Raw genomic sequence first — 16824 nt, 5'->3', positions numbered from 1 at the left:
ATAGAAAAACTACAATCAAATAAATAAGAACATTGGGTGGTTGAATATATAATAAAAATGTTACATAAATATAAGTTTAAATCAAAAGAAAAAACTAACATTCGTCTACTTTGCTCAAACAAAAAAAAAACCTATATATGTTTTCTGAATCTTCTTTCTTTATTGAATACCATTCAACCATAGAAACTTGATGACAATTTTTCACTAACCTGCAATCAAAATGTTTTTCTTGAAAAAGAAGAATGAGAAAGATATTCCAAGCAAAACATTGATGTTCGGATAGTCACATTCAAGATTGAGTAATATATACAAATCACATATAAAGGTCAAATGAGAAATTGAATATAAAGAAATAATAGAAAAGCTTCATTTGTTTTGGTTGAAAGAGAAAATCATATTACAATTACCATCGATGCAACATAACTCATTTCTTCAAATCATCATATTTGGATCGTGAATGCTTCAATTATATGAAAACTTTTGAATCATAATATCTTCAACCAAATGACGACTTTTTGTGAAAAAAAAAATGTACTAATATAACTACATATATAATGAAGGTGAAAGGGTGTGGGAGTTTGAAATGAATGAGGTGTTGAACTTATAGAGTGTGTGATTTTCTTGGAATGAGATTATGTGTGATGAATTATTTTGAAGGTGAAAGGGTGTGGGGGTTTCAAATGCATGATGTGTTGGCAAATTTTTATGGGGGTTTCAAATGCATGAGATTAAAGAAAAAATGCTAGCTTTATAAGTATGTATGATATATATATATATATATATATATATATATGTATATATATATATATATATATATATGTCTACGTTATTCTGTTCAAAGTAATTATTGTGTTATTTTATGCATAAATGTAGGCCAATCAAATTTACTTATTTTAAGAAAGTGATTAATATATATTATTGAATGAAATATAATTGAAAATATCATATTAATTAATTACATGGGTAATTTAGTCAATTAATATAGATTTAATAAAGGAAAATTGCATTTTTAAGGATCATAGATTCTATTAAATTTAAAAATCCGATTTTACGAATTATAATTTTTTTTTAATTCGGACATTCTGACAGAATATGTTTTTGAGCATATTCAAAAATAAAAATATTCTTGAACCATAAATAATAAAAATATTCTTGAACCTATTTCTTGATCATGAATTTTAAAACTTCTTGTAGAATAAAAAATCCTTGAATAATCAATTGAAGAATAAAAACAAAAAACACATTATTTCTTATAGAATACGGGTAACAATTGTTAAGAATTACATTTATTGTTAAGGAATAAAACTAAAAAACAATCAAAATGGGAAAGAAAACATCAAAATCTAACAACGACTAATACATTCTAAAAGAATAATGTGGTCTGTTCTTCAAGCATCAACATCTGTGATTCCAACAGAATTGGAATTCGTCTTTCCATTCCACTAGAATTGGAATTCATGATTCCATTCCAATAGAATTGGAATCTCACCAACACCATCCGTTGAATCATCTACATAAACACTCTTCCATTCTCTATTCTTTTTTGCATCGATTCACAATCAATATTTAATACAAAAGAAAAACCACCCCTGCATTCCTTCTCTTCTTCGTTTTCAGTCAAGAACACACCACCAAAGTGTATGTTTTTTCTAGTGCAAACCTGAATGAAGAGTGTCTTGAAAAGGGTCTCAGGAACAGCAGTGATGTTGGCAGTGACAACATTGAGCTTCAAAGATTTAAAAACCTCACAAATCTTGACCATCGTGTCTCTTCTTTTCCTGCATTTCAAACTCACCAATGATATCTTCTCTCCCACGTATGACACTTTTAACTGTTAATTAACAGTTTAACACAATCATCAATTTGAGATAAAATCATGAGAGTACGTAAAAACAGTTCAAGACTTTGACTTACTTCAATAATTTCAATCGGAAAGGCCCTTGAATCACTTGTATTTGGAGATTGTTGAATCCTTTTCTTATTTGATTTTTCTGTTGACATGAACACTATGTCCTGATCAAAATCGTAAAACCCAGATTCTGATTTTTTAGACTCTTGTTTCATTATCTCCTCTTGAATAATCCTCCCTTGGAGGCCGCCGACAACTGAGTTCCGTCCGGCGAGCTTGAATCACAGTAGCCGGAAAATGTTTCCTCCAATCTGCCCCAACTATATTTCAGAAATTGCAGAAGAAAATGATGGATTTAGGTTTAAACAACAAAGAGAAAAGAAGAAGATCATATGATTACCTATCGAATTCTTCGGTTTGGAGAAACATATTGGTCTCCCAATAGTTTTTATACTCACCTGCGCCGCTGCTTTGCTGCTCCTTGTCGAGAGCTCCGTTTCTAAGGTTTGTAATTCGAGAGCAGCTTGAGCTTCGTCGTCCGACTCCGAGCCATAATCGGAACTTGATGCAGACTGGAATAAAGAGGAAATGACGGTTGGAGGGACAAGGGTGGGGGTGTCGATTTGTTCAATTTTAGGTTTTTAGAAATCGGTTTTTAGATAAAGAGGGGAAGGAGATTTAAACTGAAGAGATACCATGATTATAGGGATTATTTTTGGAAGTTATTAAACAAATGACTAAATTACCCTTATTTATTTATTTAATTTTGATTGGCACACATTTATGCATACGATAACACAATACTTAGTTTAAACAAATGAACCTAGTTATATATATATATATATATATATATATATATATACATATATATATATATATATATATATATATATATATATATATATATAGAGAGAGAGAGAGAGAGAGAGAGAGGGTCAATATCAAATAAGAAGGAAAATTTTGGTAGGAAGGTAAAAAGTTTTTTTTCTACATATTTTTTTAGCAAACATACAAAATGAATCATTAGATGATTCAAAGGTAAGATGATTCACAAGAAAAAATTCACAAAAAAACATTTTCATGATTCATTTTTAAGTAAATTAAGAAAAAAATCACTTTTATTACAATTTTAGTGAATAACAACGAAATCATTATGTAAATGAATCATCGGTGTTTTTTTTGAGATTTTTTTGGTGAATCATGTTATTTTTGATTCATCTAGTGAATCATTTCTTTTGTTCATTCAAAAAGTATGTAGAAAAAAAACTTCTGACCTTCCTACCAAAAAAGATTTTTTACCAGATCTATATCCTATATATATATATATATATATATATATATATATATATATATATATATATATATATATATATATATATATAAGTTCAAATAAAAACAGTAAATAGTGTGAGAACGTAAAAACACTATTTTTATGTTATTATTCTGTAATGAATTTTGTATATGTGTATTGTTGAAGTAATTATAATATAAATATTAACTTTCGACTAGTCATATATTCATTATAATGTTATTATTCTATTATAAACTTATGTATGAGCATTTTTGTAGTAAACTCTAATTTTACTTTTAACCTTTGACTATTCATTTATTCTTTACTGAATAATGACATAAAGGTGGTGATACAAAATTCATTGCAGAATAATAACATAAAAAAGTGTTTTTACGTTCTCACACTATTTACTGTTTTTATTTAAACTATCCCTATATATATATATATATACCGCAAACTCAAGGCCCAAACCCAATCAATACCGAAAACACATGAGTTTTCGGTCCAGGCTACAAATAAACTAAATATTATTTTCGGCCCAAGACTAAAAATAATAAATTCTCAGAAAAGCAAAGTATAAACCATATTTTTGACCCAACAATCTCCCCCTTTGTTTATAGCTTTCTTTTCTTTGACCCAACAAACTCCCCCTAAAAATGTAGTTGACTTTTCTTGTCAATCTTCATTTGGAGCTTGACTTCAGCCTTTTGTCTTCTATTTCTTCACAACTTCAAGATGAACAACCGAATCTTCTACCTGAATGACTTTATCTTGAATAGATGGACATTTCTTCAAAATTTGACTCTGAACGCACATTTGGGTGAGGAGGCTTCTTGAAAAGATTCTTGAGAATCAACTCTTTCAGCTTGAGAATCTTCAGAGAGAATGACAGAGAACGAATCTTCTGGATTACTTCAACGGGTACATAGATAGCAGCAAATTGATTGAGGAGGCTTCAATGCAATCTGTCACATAATCTTCAAGTATAGCTTCACCTTGCTTTTGGGATTGAAAAATTGAATGTTAAAAGAATAATCTTCATTTCTTGTTCCTTCAAATGAGAATTCTTCGACAATCACGGATGAAGCTTTGGCTCAGAAAATCTCGATACAGTCTCCATGAGTCTCATCTACATCTGAATTCACTTTTCAAGATAAACAAAAATTTGAGATAAAAACAAAACTAAAAGAAAACTTAGCACACACTATTTTTGGATTTTTCATAATTTCTGAAAAAAAATAAAACAGAAACAAAATTTTTTTAAGGATTATTTATATGTTCTGAAAATGAAATAAAAACAGAAACAGAAAAATATTTTTGGATTTTCGGTTTTCTGATTTTTTTGTTTGTTTTTTTTTTAAAAAAATTATTTCTTCCTCTTAAGTTTGTGCATAAAGGAAAACTATGAACAAATTCAACAAAAACAAAAAATAATAACAAAATTTAAAACTTTTGAGATCGAAGTTGTCAGGTAATTCAATATCGTTTATCAGCACTCACCTGCACGTTTAGATCTGGTCAATCACCAATATTGTGGTCCACTTAAACACGAAGGATATGGACAAATTGGATAGATTATAAGTGACAAGACATTGCACCTATATTCCTAGATGGACCATTTAGCTGATGACGACCAAGGATATTGTTGTCCACTTAAATTCAACAGCGAGATCTAAAGACAGCCTTTAAATTGTTCAATTTTAGATGCACTAGAACGTGTTTCCGACTTCCTGATATACCTTGGTGATCAAGAACTTCCAAAGAACTCCTTACTTTAGGTGACTATTCAATCATTAAGAAAGAAGTCAAATATAGAGATGCATATGTTGTATCCCAGGTCGGATGTCTTCCAATCACGCAGAGGGAACAACATATGACTAACATAGATAGAGGGATAGAGAAGTAGAAGGGTGCATATGATGTGTCCCAGGTCGGATCTTTCGATTATGCAGAGGGGAAAACATATGACTAACATATAGAAACAATTGCATAAATAAGGAGGTGCATAGAAATAGAGTTGCATATGTTACATTCCAGGTCGGATATATTCCAATCACGCAAAGGATGTAACAAATGACTGACAGATAGAAAACAAGAAAACAATTTTCTATATACCTACTTTATCAAAACCTCCTAGTCGCTCTATCAATACCAGAATTAAGGTCATGAGTCCATACATCAAGGAAATGTTGAGCCATAGTTCTAGATAATTAACTTTTAGTGTATCTCGCAGGTTCCCATGTTTATCTCACTTCTCAATCTACCCGAGCATCGTATGGTCAGTCCAAATGAAACTATCTAAGTTCATATTGTCTAGTCCTTTCATTGTCAATCTAAGTCTAGTCCTTTTGAATCCTTTGTGCCTACCAGTACATTGAACACAAAGTCTAGACAATTTGGCTTTAGTGCATTACACACATCATAAATTGCCCTTTAGCACTATATTTCATATAACTTCCCAATTAACAAATCTTTCAAACGAAAAACTATAAGAAAATAAAAGATTGTCTTCAAAACGTATCGGTTTAAGATAAACTCAGGAGTATCGAGATGAAAACTCAAACCGTAAGTCACTGATTGAATTTGCATCCAGAAGGTCAGAGAACAGCACACATAATCTCAGAGCAGATCCGAAAATTCTTCACATCGTTAAGCATAAAAACCCATGTGTGATCCTTTCCTTTCTTCCCTTCCCTCAGAGGACACGTACTCTCAAACAAAGTTTTGAATGTTGTACAGTTGAGAGATGTCCCCTGTCATGTACCTGGAACAGCCACTATCAACAAACTGAAGTCTGATGATATGCCTCCATAGCTGCTCCGGCATAAAGCGGGATCAGTTGGTCTTTGGAACCCATGCCATTTTGAAACTGGGTCGACCTTTGTCATCTTTGAAAGGCACTCTCTCCCATGACATATCCTGCTTATCACAAACAGAAGATGAAGAAATGTTAGAATCATTAGACGATTTTGGAGATTGAACCTTTGGTACCCATCTGTAGTTGGGTTTAACCCATTTCTTGTTCGAGTGGATGGGTGCCTCGACACTTGATTTTGAACTTGAAGCCGATCGTCGAGATGACTTTGATCTAATTGATCTTGGTTTCACCGGAGCATCTCTTGGATTAGACTTTTTGGCCGGCATTCCCTTCTTGACTTTGAGATTTTGATTCTTGGCCTTTTGCGCGTTCCAGTCACCATTGTTTGAATGTGGCCTTGAAGGGTTTCTTTTGGAAAAGCTCCCTCTTTGTGCGTTCCGCCATCCTTATGCGTAATAGGGAACGTATGCGTGATTAGGACAATTTCTGGCAATTTTTCCAGGTGTTCCACAGTGAAAACATGTCTTTTTCTTCACATAAGAATTGTTTCTACTTGCCACTGGTAGCACGCCTTTGCCTTGTCTCTGATTGTTCCCACCAACACACTTGCAACAGGCACTCTGTTTAGCTTGAATTGGTGGCTTGTATTTACCAACAACAGGTTGATTAGAAGCAACATATTCAGAGTTCAAGGAGTCATTTGTTTGTTTGATAGTGTTCTCCTTGTTCTCATTTTCCACTACTTTACAAGCACAAGAAGTAGAATCATCAAAAACGTTCACCTTAATATTCTCAGTTGGCCCAGATGATTTAGTCTTAACTAAAGCAGGTACAAGGGTATAGCCAGACTGCGCAGGCATTTCTTCCTTGTTGGTCTCAAGGGGTGGGTTATAGTTGTCGTTAAAGGGAGGTGGAACACTATTATACCCCAGAACCTTATTTTGATTATCTTTAAATTTTAGTTGTTTTTCTATCATAGAAGCAACTACCTCACTTGACACATCAAATTTCTTAAACGTGAAATCAGCATCATTATATTTAGCTTCCAATGCATCAAGTTCAGCAGTTAATTCGTCAAGCTGTCTCTTAACATAGTCATAGTTTTCACATTTATTGCTATATTCCTCTTGAAGTTTTCTAAAATCCTTAGTTTTGGCCTCTAGTTGTGTTTTTAAGGGTTTTTGGGCCTTCCTAAGAGTATATCCTTCATATTTCAGGTCCTCATTTTCCCTTTTTAGCAAATAATTTTCTTCACAAAGAAACTTAATCATAGCTTCACAAGATTGAGAGCATGAAACTTCATTGACCGGAATGTTTGAAGAACTCATTGTTTATCAAAAATGTCCTTTAACTATAAACCTGAAAAGTCAACGTTAAAAGTCAAATTTAAAAAGTCAAACTTATGAGTCAAACGTAAAAAGACAAACTTGAAAAGTCAAACTTAAAAGGTCAAGCTTAAAATTCAAACCGAAATGCTAAAAGTGAAAATTTGAAAGTTAAACGAGAAAGTCAAAGTTTAAAGTCAAAGGTCATACTTGAAAGTCAAAGTCAATTTTTTAGGTCAAAAGTCAATTTAGAAAGTCAAAAATTAGAAGTCAAAACTTTGGGTTGAAAATGAAACTTTAAAATTTGAAAAATTAATTTTTGGGCTAAAATTGTCAAAAATCCGAAAATAAAACCGAAATAGCGAAGCAATATGATTTAATCAGGGAAGATGTGAAACATCTGCCTTGCATGATCAATTGCTAAGGCGTGGGTTGTCTATGCAAGAGACCCAAGTTCGATCCTTGCTACACGCAGAATTTTTGAAAATATGCTGCTGAACAAGAATCTGCGAGGACTACACGCACGAGGACCGAACACAAGGACAACCGAACACGTGGTGGGCCGAAAACGTTCGAGGTGAGAACAAATTGCGGAATGCGTTTTCGTCCGAGAGCCCTCGCACCGCTCCACTGAAGTTGAAAACCGTTTGCGACTGTAAACACCTCGGACTGAAAACCCTGCTGATTGCAAATCGTTTCCGACTGTAAACGCTTAGGAAACCCTAGTTGTTGACCGAAAACCGCCGCCACACCCTCGCAGATTACGACCAAAAACAACATTTTTTTGACTTTTTATCCCCAAAACTCGATCAAAACTCATTTTTATGAAAATACAAAGAACAAACCCCCAATATTTTGTCAAAAACCATCCAAAAACGCAAAATCCTTCAAGAAAAAGTGCAAAAACGCTCCAGATCTTGCCAAAATGATTGATACAATCCAAGCTCAGATACCAACTGTAAATCCCAAATTTTGCTTGACTTATAAATCAGATCCAGTTGATGGTGCGGAATCCCAAACAAATGGATGATGCAAGATCAAATAGAGATGGAGAAGAAAATGAAGATGAATCTATGATGTATTGAAGATAAGATTGATGCTCCTACACAAGATTCACACACACACACACATACACACTTTTCTTCTATTTAACTCTCTCTCTCTCTGCAATATGATCATGAATGAATGCCCCCTTGACTCCTCACCCTTATATATATATATATATATATATATATATATATATATATATATATATATATATATATATATATATTGATGTGTGCAAACTCACTTAGTTTTAAACCTACTTTTAATTATCAAATAACACACAAAAGGCAGTGAACCTATCAATTGTGGTATAGTTAAATAAGCAGGGTATCGATCACAGGGAACGACAAATTAAAACTAAAAACTAATTTTATCTAAGTTAATTAATAAGTAGGGGTTTTATCTAGTTTTACAAGGCTAGAAACTTACTAACTATTACTTACTTAAAAACTAGAAAACAAAATACTAACTAGATTCAATAAATGGAAGGGAACTTCTGTTTAGTTCAACTTAGTTGATTCTATGGTTGATTTCAAGGTAATGGTGCAATGGATTAATTCTTTCGTTGGTTACCGATTCAAGTGATTAGATTCGCATTCACTACACTAATCCTTAGAAAATAAACTAACTTAAACAGTGGCCAGTTGTCTAATTTAATTAAATTTACTAGATTAATTATTCGGGTTAAGTTAGACTTGCAATAGTTAACTAATTTATTCTTTTAATTAACTTCTTGTTTGATGGTCATCTCACAAGCTTGCACATGAATTTACTCAATTTTCTTATTAATTCTAGTTTCATATTCATTAATCCTAGACATATGGCATAGTGATCACATAGCATATGAGGTTAATAATCAATAGACGTTCATGCTAATCAATTATCTTCCTATTAACAGAAAATTAATTATTATTCACACACAAGGTTCTTTAGCAAGCTAAAATAACAAAAATTCACCAACTTTAGAATTAATCCTACCAATCAATCAAACCATATTGTCAACTTTGTATCCCCAAACAGAAGTCTAAAGGTTTTAGCTCATAATTGAAGTAAATAACAGTAAACAAACAGAATCAAATTGTTTAACCATAATGATAAAACGAAAGATTAAGTAGAATGATGAAATTTGCCTCAATTCTCCTTCAGGATTGAATTCTAGCTTATGACTTCGTCTTCCAGGGTTTTTCTGACTTCTTATTCGCAGCAAGGCTCTTCTGAATCGTCCCAGAATTCCCCCATATCGTTCTGTGAAGTTATCTTTATATATATGAATCGACTCGTCGAGTCAGGTTGCGACTCGTCGAGTCCATCTCACATTCCACATATTGTGATAACTCTCTGGGATCCCGAGTCTTTATCTTCTCGATTCTTCGATCGGACTCGCCGAGTAGTCGGCCCTACTCGCCGAGTAGGGGCTTTTTTCAATGTTTTTCTTCTTTGTTCCATTCTCGAACTTCTAACTGTTTCTCTTGCTCCCTTTCGCTTCTGAGCTTCATTTTTGGACTGAAAACATAATTCAAACACTTTTAATTACCTTTTGTCCATAAAATGCAATAATCTAGCTAATAAATGAATAAAAATGTATACTTAATATGAACTAATTATGCACATATCAAAATACCCCACACTTGTCTTTTGCTTGCCCCAAGCATAACTGAATTTTAAACACATTAGAATTACATATGACAATTCCAATCTAACCTAGCCATTATGCCAAGACCGTAGTGGATGCATTTGTGTCTAAAATTGTCCTAAGTACCCCCCATATTCCAAATACTCACAATCGTCATAAACATTCGCCCACTCACCCCGAACTATGCTCATTTTATGCAACTCTATGAATCCATCCGCAGAAAACTTCTTACCCTCAAGGTATTTTTAATTGAGCAACCCAAGCATACATAATCTAGAATTACAACTTTTTGATACCACTATGGAGCTCTCTTGAATTCTTTACTTCCTTAATAATTTGATCTTTGATTTCTTTGAATTCACCACCTTGTTGTTTGATTTTTGGTATCTTCAACTTTTTGAATTTCTTGGAATTTTGATCTTTTGATCTTCACTTTATTTGCTCCAAAATTCTTCAACTTTTCTTGTAATTCTCTCTCTTTTTTTTTCACTCAAATCCCTACATGCTTAAGCAGGGGCGCTCAATCTCAACCTTTATTGGCTAACGATAGCAATCTTCCTGGATACATTTCAGGTTTAGGCTGCTAAACATATTGAATCCCTCGGGCTGAGCGGAGTCGTGTTTTTGTCTCATGATTTCACTGGAATAAGGAAGCCACAAATGCATTAGAACGTATATAGGCTCAACTAAACATTTGGGTCTTCATGCAATCATCAACACAATTCTAATATGGAATCCTAATTTGCTTTTACCAAAATTTTCTAATTTAAATCCCTAAGTAATATTTTTGGTATGCAACAATTTTTCAAAATTAGCCTAAATTAAGATTCTAAATTTTCTAATATGTGACTAACCCCCTACCCCACACTTATTTTATGCAATGCCCTCATTGCATATTATACATGATAAAAACATAAAAAGAGAATAAAGAGGGAATTGGAACAAACTCCCCTGGGATAGCAGTCGATAGGTTGATCACTTTCATTTTAGCTCCAACTTCAATTGACTTTAGACATGGGAACAGCTCATCCATGTCTTGGGTGTCAAGTCTCGTGTGGGTCGCTCCAAATACGGGAAAAAACAGTGTAAGATCTTCAAGAATCAATATGGAAAGAATAAATGGTCAAGTGGTACTCTTATCAACATCAAATCAGCAGCCCTTTTGGTATCAAACTGAATGACTCGTCGAGTATATACTAGACTCGTCGAGTAGCATCGCGGACATCTTTGAATATGTGAGATTACATAGCGACTCGTCGAGTCAGTTTATTGCACTCGACGAGTAGACCGTTGGACGAAAAAAATGACATTCTGCATTTGTTCCAGCCTCCAATAAATCTTCAAAATTTTTCCTCACTTTTGAACTCACTCGCTCATGTCCCTAAGGACCGGACTCGATATTTTGACTCTAATGCTTCCTTTTCTTGACTCTCTATCACTCTTATAATCCTCTTGACTCTATAACTTAACCCTCCTATGCAAGCATTCCTAATTCAATTCTGAAAAATAATCAAGGCAATCACACATTAAGCAAAACAGTAAAAAGTCTTAACACATTCAAACAAACCAATTAAAAACAAACAATAAAAATTGAAAATTGTTTAATAAAAACGCAAAGAAATTAATCCTCCTCCTCGTCATGATCCGGAGCTGCTCCACTTCCTCCCGCACCACTCCTTCTTGCACTAATCACCTCTTCCCACGATGGAATATACGGAAAGTTACCACCATCGATATGTGGAATGTTGAAGTGGTCGAAAAGTCGGATATGTGATTGATTACTAAAATTGATGCCCTGCGCCATTTGATCTTGTAACCGCCTCATCTCCACATTGTACCAATCCATTGGTACTTCTTCATTATCAACCGGAATCACTGGCGGCTCGTCCTCCACATCCCGCTCCCTCCTCGATCGGACCCTCCTTCCCGGTGCTTCGGGACCAATTACCGGATCATCATGCGGAATATCATAATGACCACCACCATAGTCTTCAATAATCCTGGCCCGCCGGAAAAGAATTGGATTGAATGGAGGTGTAGGATTCATCGTCATAAAGTTCCATGCACCACGGGTCATCAACCCAAACGAGTTGGCTAGCCGGGTGACAAACATACCACCATTAATTCGAGAAGTTTTGCGATCCTTGACCGCACCCTCCGATAGATATGAAGCCAAACACCAAGGAATATTGCAAAAAATGTCGGGTGTGATAATGCTCCATAAATAGAAGACATCAAGGTTAGAAACCTTGTCATCATCCTTCCTTTAGTTAATAGTGGATGAAATGAGACGATGAATAAGGCGGTGTGTAGGCGATCGAATGCTCCCCTCTTGTGCCGATTTCGAGATATAAACTTTGTTGTCAATCGTGTTCCACCAACCTGTGCTCGTCACTCCATCGGGAAACACCATGTTGGATTGCTCCAAAAAGGCCCGAAATACAGCTGTTGAGACCAAGGGCTGGTCATAAATTCCCAATCGACAGGCAAGGTCGAGCACAGAACATTGATGAAATTCACCCCCAAGGCAGAAACTAAAACTTGTTGGGTGATAACAATCCACTCCCCCCATGAAAGATACCGTGGAGAAGAACTCTAGGCATAGCTCCAAATACACCGGCTCTTGAATTCGAAAGACCCGACTCCACCCTCACAAATCATCGTTTCTCCTTCGTGGGTAAACTCCTTTAAAAGATAAGGAGCTAACTCCTCTTTATAGCATACATTTTGCAACCAATCCCAATCTATCCTATTGGGCACGTAAATCTCTTTCTTCCTTATGTCGGCCAACTTCTTCTTCCACTTCCGCATCGTTGAAGCGGACTCGATTTGTGGGAAATTCAACCAAGGAAAGTTCCCTTGGTATCCACTAGGACTTTGCCCCCTGTTAAACATTATTTCTGCAAAACAAAGATACAAAACCCAGAAACATAGATTAAAAGAAGTCATGCACGTGTTCCCCGACTCGACTCGTCGAGTCCATGGACGACTCGGCGAGTCGCAAGAACTGCACGAGTCAGTCGGCGGGTCGGTCTAAATTGGACCATGAAATCTGAAAATTACTTCAAGGTTTTTGTTTAGGCACATTTTTATAAGGTATTAGGCAAGAATACGCATGCAAAACAACATAATTCATGAAAAATCGAAACCCTAGAAATCTACTATTTTTCAAAATCGGGTTTTTCTATGAAATTTCCATCATGGATAATCTTAGAAGCATGCTTTTAACAGAAAAGAGAAGAAATTTGTTACCTTTTGTGATGAAACTTGAGAAATTTGAAGAACAATGGAAAAACACTTGAATGCTTGAGAGAAAAGGTTGGAGAGAGACGCACAACGAGTGTGTTGTGAAAAAGAAACTGATTCATTAGGGTTAAAACCCTAGTTACCGGTTGTAAAAGTAATTCTTATTGTTATTTTTTTCTGTGAATAATACCGACTCGTCGAGTCAGGGTCAGACTCGGCGAGTCTGGTCGCGATGCCATTTTTCTGAAATCTATATGGACTCGTCGAGTCATGGTCAGACTCGGCGAGTTTCTTCCAAACAATTCAAAATTTTTAAAATTTTGTCATTTATTTTAAAAAATCATTTCACCCCACACTTAGTCCATGCACACTCTAAATAACGGGTTGCCTCCCGTAAAGCGCTTCTTTTTAAGGAGTCGTTAGCTGGACTCCTTCCCATCTACGTCTCGTCATCTTCCAGTATCGGGAATGCACGCCTAATCTTTTGTGGTTTGTACTTTGTCTTGTAAGCGTGAATTTTCTTTTTATAAGCCCTTTTTAATTCATCTCTCTTCTTTTTCACAGCATCATCCTCAGCTGCTTGGGCTTCCCTTTTTCTCTTCTTCTTCTTCACCCCATTCTTTTTCACCTTCTCTTGCACCTCCTTTTCTTTAAACTTAATTACTTCGTATTTTGTGAAAGTTTGTGCTCTAGGTTTGGTAATGAATGGTTGATCAGCTTCCACCTTCCTTTCCTTTGCCTCATCCTCTTTTTCTGTGCTCACCCCATCTTCAAGCGGGATTGCATCAAGACATGCTACCTTGGTGTGTTGAACTTTCGTTTCCATTTATCCTCCTGTTGTTTGTTCTTCTAAAGAATCATGAAAAATATCCAAATTCAGAATATGCAGAGAACTAGCAACAAGCAGATCTAAATCGTCCAAGTTGTTATCAAATTCGACTGGGCTCGTCGAGTCCAGTAAAGTGACTCGGCGAGTCGTATCGTATTCCACCATTTCTTGGGTGTTTTCTGAGTCGGCTCCTTCCAGTAGCTTTTCTAACTCCTCCAAGTCCTTGTTAACATCTCCATCCTCTCTAGAATGTAGCAGAAACTTGCTTGGATCTTCTTTTTGCAAAAGTGCAAGTTCTTTTTGTAATATCTCATCATCCAAATGGATAAGTGAGATCTTTTCTTGTCTTTCCTCTTCTTGCTTGGCTTCTGGTATAGCTTTAAATGTTACAGACTCATCACCCACCCTCAACGTTAATGTAGACTCACATACATCAATTAAAGTACAAGCGGTGTTTAAAAATGACCTCCCCAAAATAATTGGAATTTCGGGGTCTTCTTCCATATCAACAACCACGAAGTCTACCGGAAATATAAACTTGTCGACTTTAATAAGGAGATCCTCACAAACGCCTTGTGGATGAATTATTGTCTTGTCTGCCAAATGGATCTTCATATTTACCGGTCTTGGCTCTGGTAAATTCAACCTCTTAAAGAAAGAGAAAGGCATCAGATTGATGCTTGCTCCCGAGTAGGTCAATGCTTGAGTGACAACTTCATTACCAAATTGGCACGAAATTATAATATTCCCCGGATCGCCCTTCTTTTAGGGTAGCTCACTCAACAGTATCTCCGCGACTTCAGCCAAATCTTTCCTAGCAGCAAAAAGACCATTTAGCAGGTGGAAGTATTTGGGTGTCTGGAGCATCGTCTCCACAAATGGCACATTAACTTGTAGGGCTTTAACATGCCTCATGAAGGTTCTATATGCTTCAACTTTTTCCGAAGGCATGGCTTTGATTGGGTATGGCAGGGGAGGATTATATGGCTTTAAAGGACTGACAGTTTTGTCATTTACGCTTGGACTCGTCGAGTCCAATAGAGTGACTCGGCGAGTTGGATCGGGTTTTGCTGGAGCCTCTTCTTCTTCCTTTTCTGCCTTCCTCTTGGAGATTCTCAGTGCATCTGTGAATATTTCTTCCTTGTTGGAGGTTATTGCACTAACATTCTTCATTCTTGGATTGGGTTCGGTGTTACTTGGAAGTTGACCCGGTCTTCTGTCATTCACTTGATGTGCAAGCTGTCCCAGCTGTTTCTCAATGTTGAGAATGGATGCTTGCCGATTCCTTAGCATATTTATGGTCTCGTGTATTGTAGCATCGTGATCACTGTGTCTCTTTTCGGATGCGGCTATGAATCTAGTGAATAATTCTTCTAAATCGGGTTTCTTTTCTACCGGTTCTTCCTTTTGATATAGTCCCCTCTCCTTCTGCTTGTATTTTTCCTCCTTAGCCTTCTTATACTCTTCGTATGGGAGCCACTCCTTCTTAGGTTTTCGCCAATTTTCGTCGTATCGATCGCCACTTGAATAGAAGACTTGAGCTTTCTTATTTCCATTCTCATCCAAATCACAATCCTTTATGAGATGGGGCCATATACAATTTTCACATCCCACCCTAATAGCATGGATTGTTTGATCCATTTTTGTCATTCTTCTATCAAGACTATCAAGCTTAGCCATCACCGCCGCCATGCTATCATTTGCCGAGTTCACCACTCCCCGACTTACTTCGTTTCTTGGATTGTGGTATTCTCTAGAGTGCTTAGAGAATTCTTCGATTAACTCCTTAATTACCGGGGGTGCCTTCTTCGTGAGCGGGCCTTGGGAATCAAGCAATTGCCTTGTCGTTACATTGACTCCATCATAGAAAATGGAGACCTCTTGTTAGCTATTAAGGTCATGGTGTGGACAATTTCTAAGCAAGCTCTTGTACCTTTCCCAAGCTTCATAAAGAGATTCTACGAGTTGTTGCTCGAAGTTGGTAATGGCTTTCTTTAGCTTGGCTATTTTGGAGGGCGGGAAAAAATGGTCTATGAATTCTTCTTTCATTTTGGCCCATGTGGTGACCGATCCGGGAGGAAGTGACTTTAGCCAATCTTTTGCAGCCCCTTTAAACGTGACTGGAAGCATGCAAAGAAGCTGAGTCTCGCGCGGAACATTCGGTACATTGAAGTAGTCAGCCACATCATTTACTTCGTCCAAGTGCTTGTAGGCGTCTTCGTGATCCTTCCCGTAAAAAGGAATTTCCTTGAGTTGAGCGAGAATATGGCCTTTTAATTCGAAAGTAGCGGTCGTGGGAATTGCGGGCTGCACAAGTCCCGGCCCGGTGTCATCACGCATCCTCTTCTTCCATTCCCCCATGGGGATTTCATCTATATTAGCCATAGTGATAGCTAAATCGTCTTCCAATCCGGAGTCGTGCTCGTATGTGGGTTCTTCTTCTTCCTCGGTCTCGTACTCGATATCTTCTTGAATTGGGTCTTCAATTGTCAATGAGGCACTGGGTGCTCCTGTTTTGTTGCTCCTCTTCTTGCTGAAAACGGACTTTAAGTTTTTGAGTGGTGAGTTCTTTGAAGAAGTGGATTCTCCAACGGTTTTGCCTTTGCTCCTTCTTAGTGTGGATTCCGGGTATTCAAAAGGAGGGACCAGAGGTGTATCAGATCCTCGGGTCATGAAACAACTGTAAACAAAACATAAAACGCATAAAAAGAACAAAAAAAAACGAAATAATTAAAGCTGAAATAGCGATGTACTCGCCGAGTCTACCCGAATGCACTCGGCGAGTT

The 16824-nt window shown here is 36.1% G+C and overlaps 1 non-coding gene across 1 annotated transcript; it reads left to right on the top strand.

Moving 5' to 3' along the window:
- The first annotated feature begins 15932 nt into the window (after positions 1-15932).
- Positions 15933-16039, top strand: LOC111893049 (small nucleolar RNA R71). The gene has a single exon (XR_002850779.1). It is a non-coding gene; the product is annotated as a small nucleolar RNA R71 (small nucleolar RNA).
- Positions 16040-16824: the final 785 nt, after the last annotated feature.

Source organism: Lactuca sativa, chromosome 1, assembly GCF_002870075.4.
Source record: "Lactuca sativa cultivar Salinas chromosome 1, Lsat_Salinas_v11, whole genome shotgun sequence".
Taxonomy (NCBI): Eukaryota; Viridiplantae; Streptophyta; class Magnoliopsida; order Asterales; family Asteraceae; genus Lactuca; species Lactuca sativa.
The sequence above is the reverse complement of the archived record's forward strand: the minus strand, read 5'-3'. Positions and strand labels throughout refer to the sequence as shown.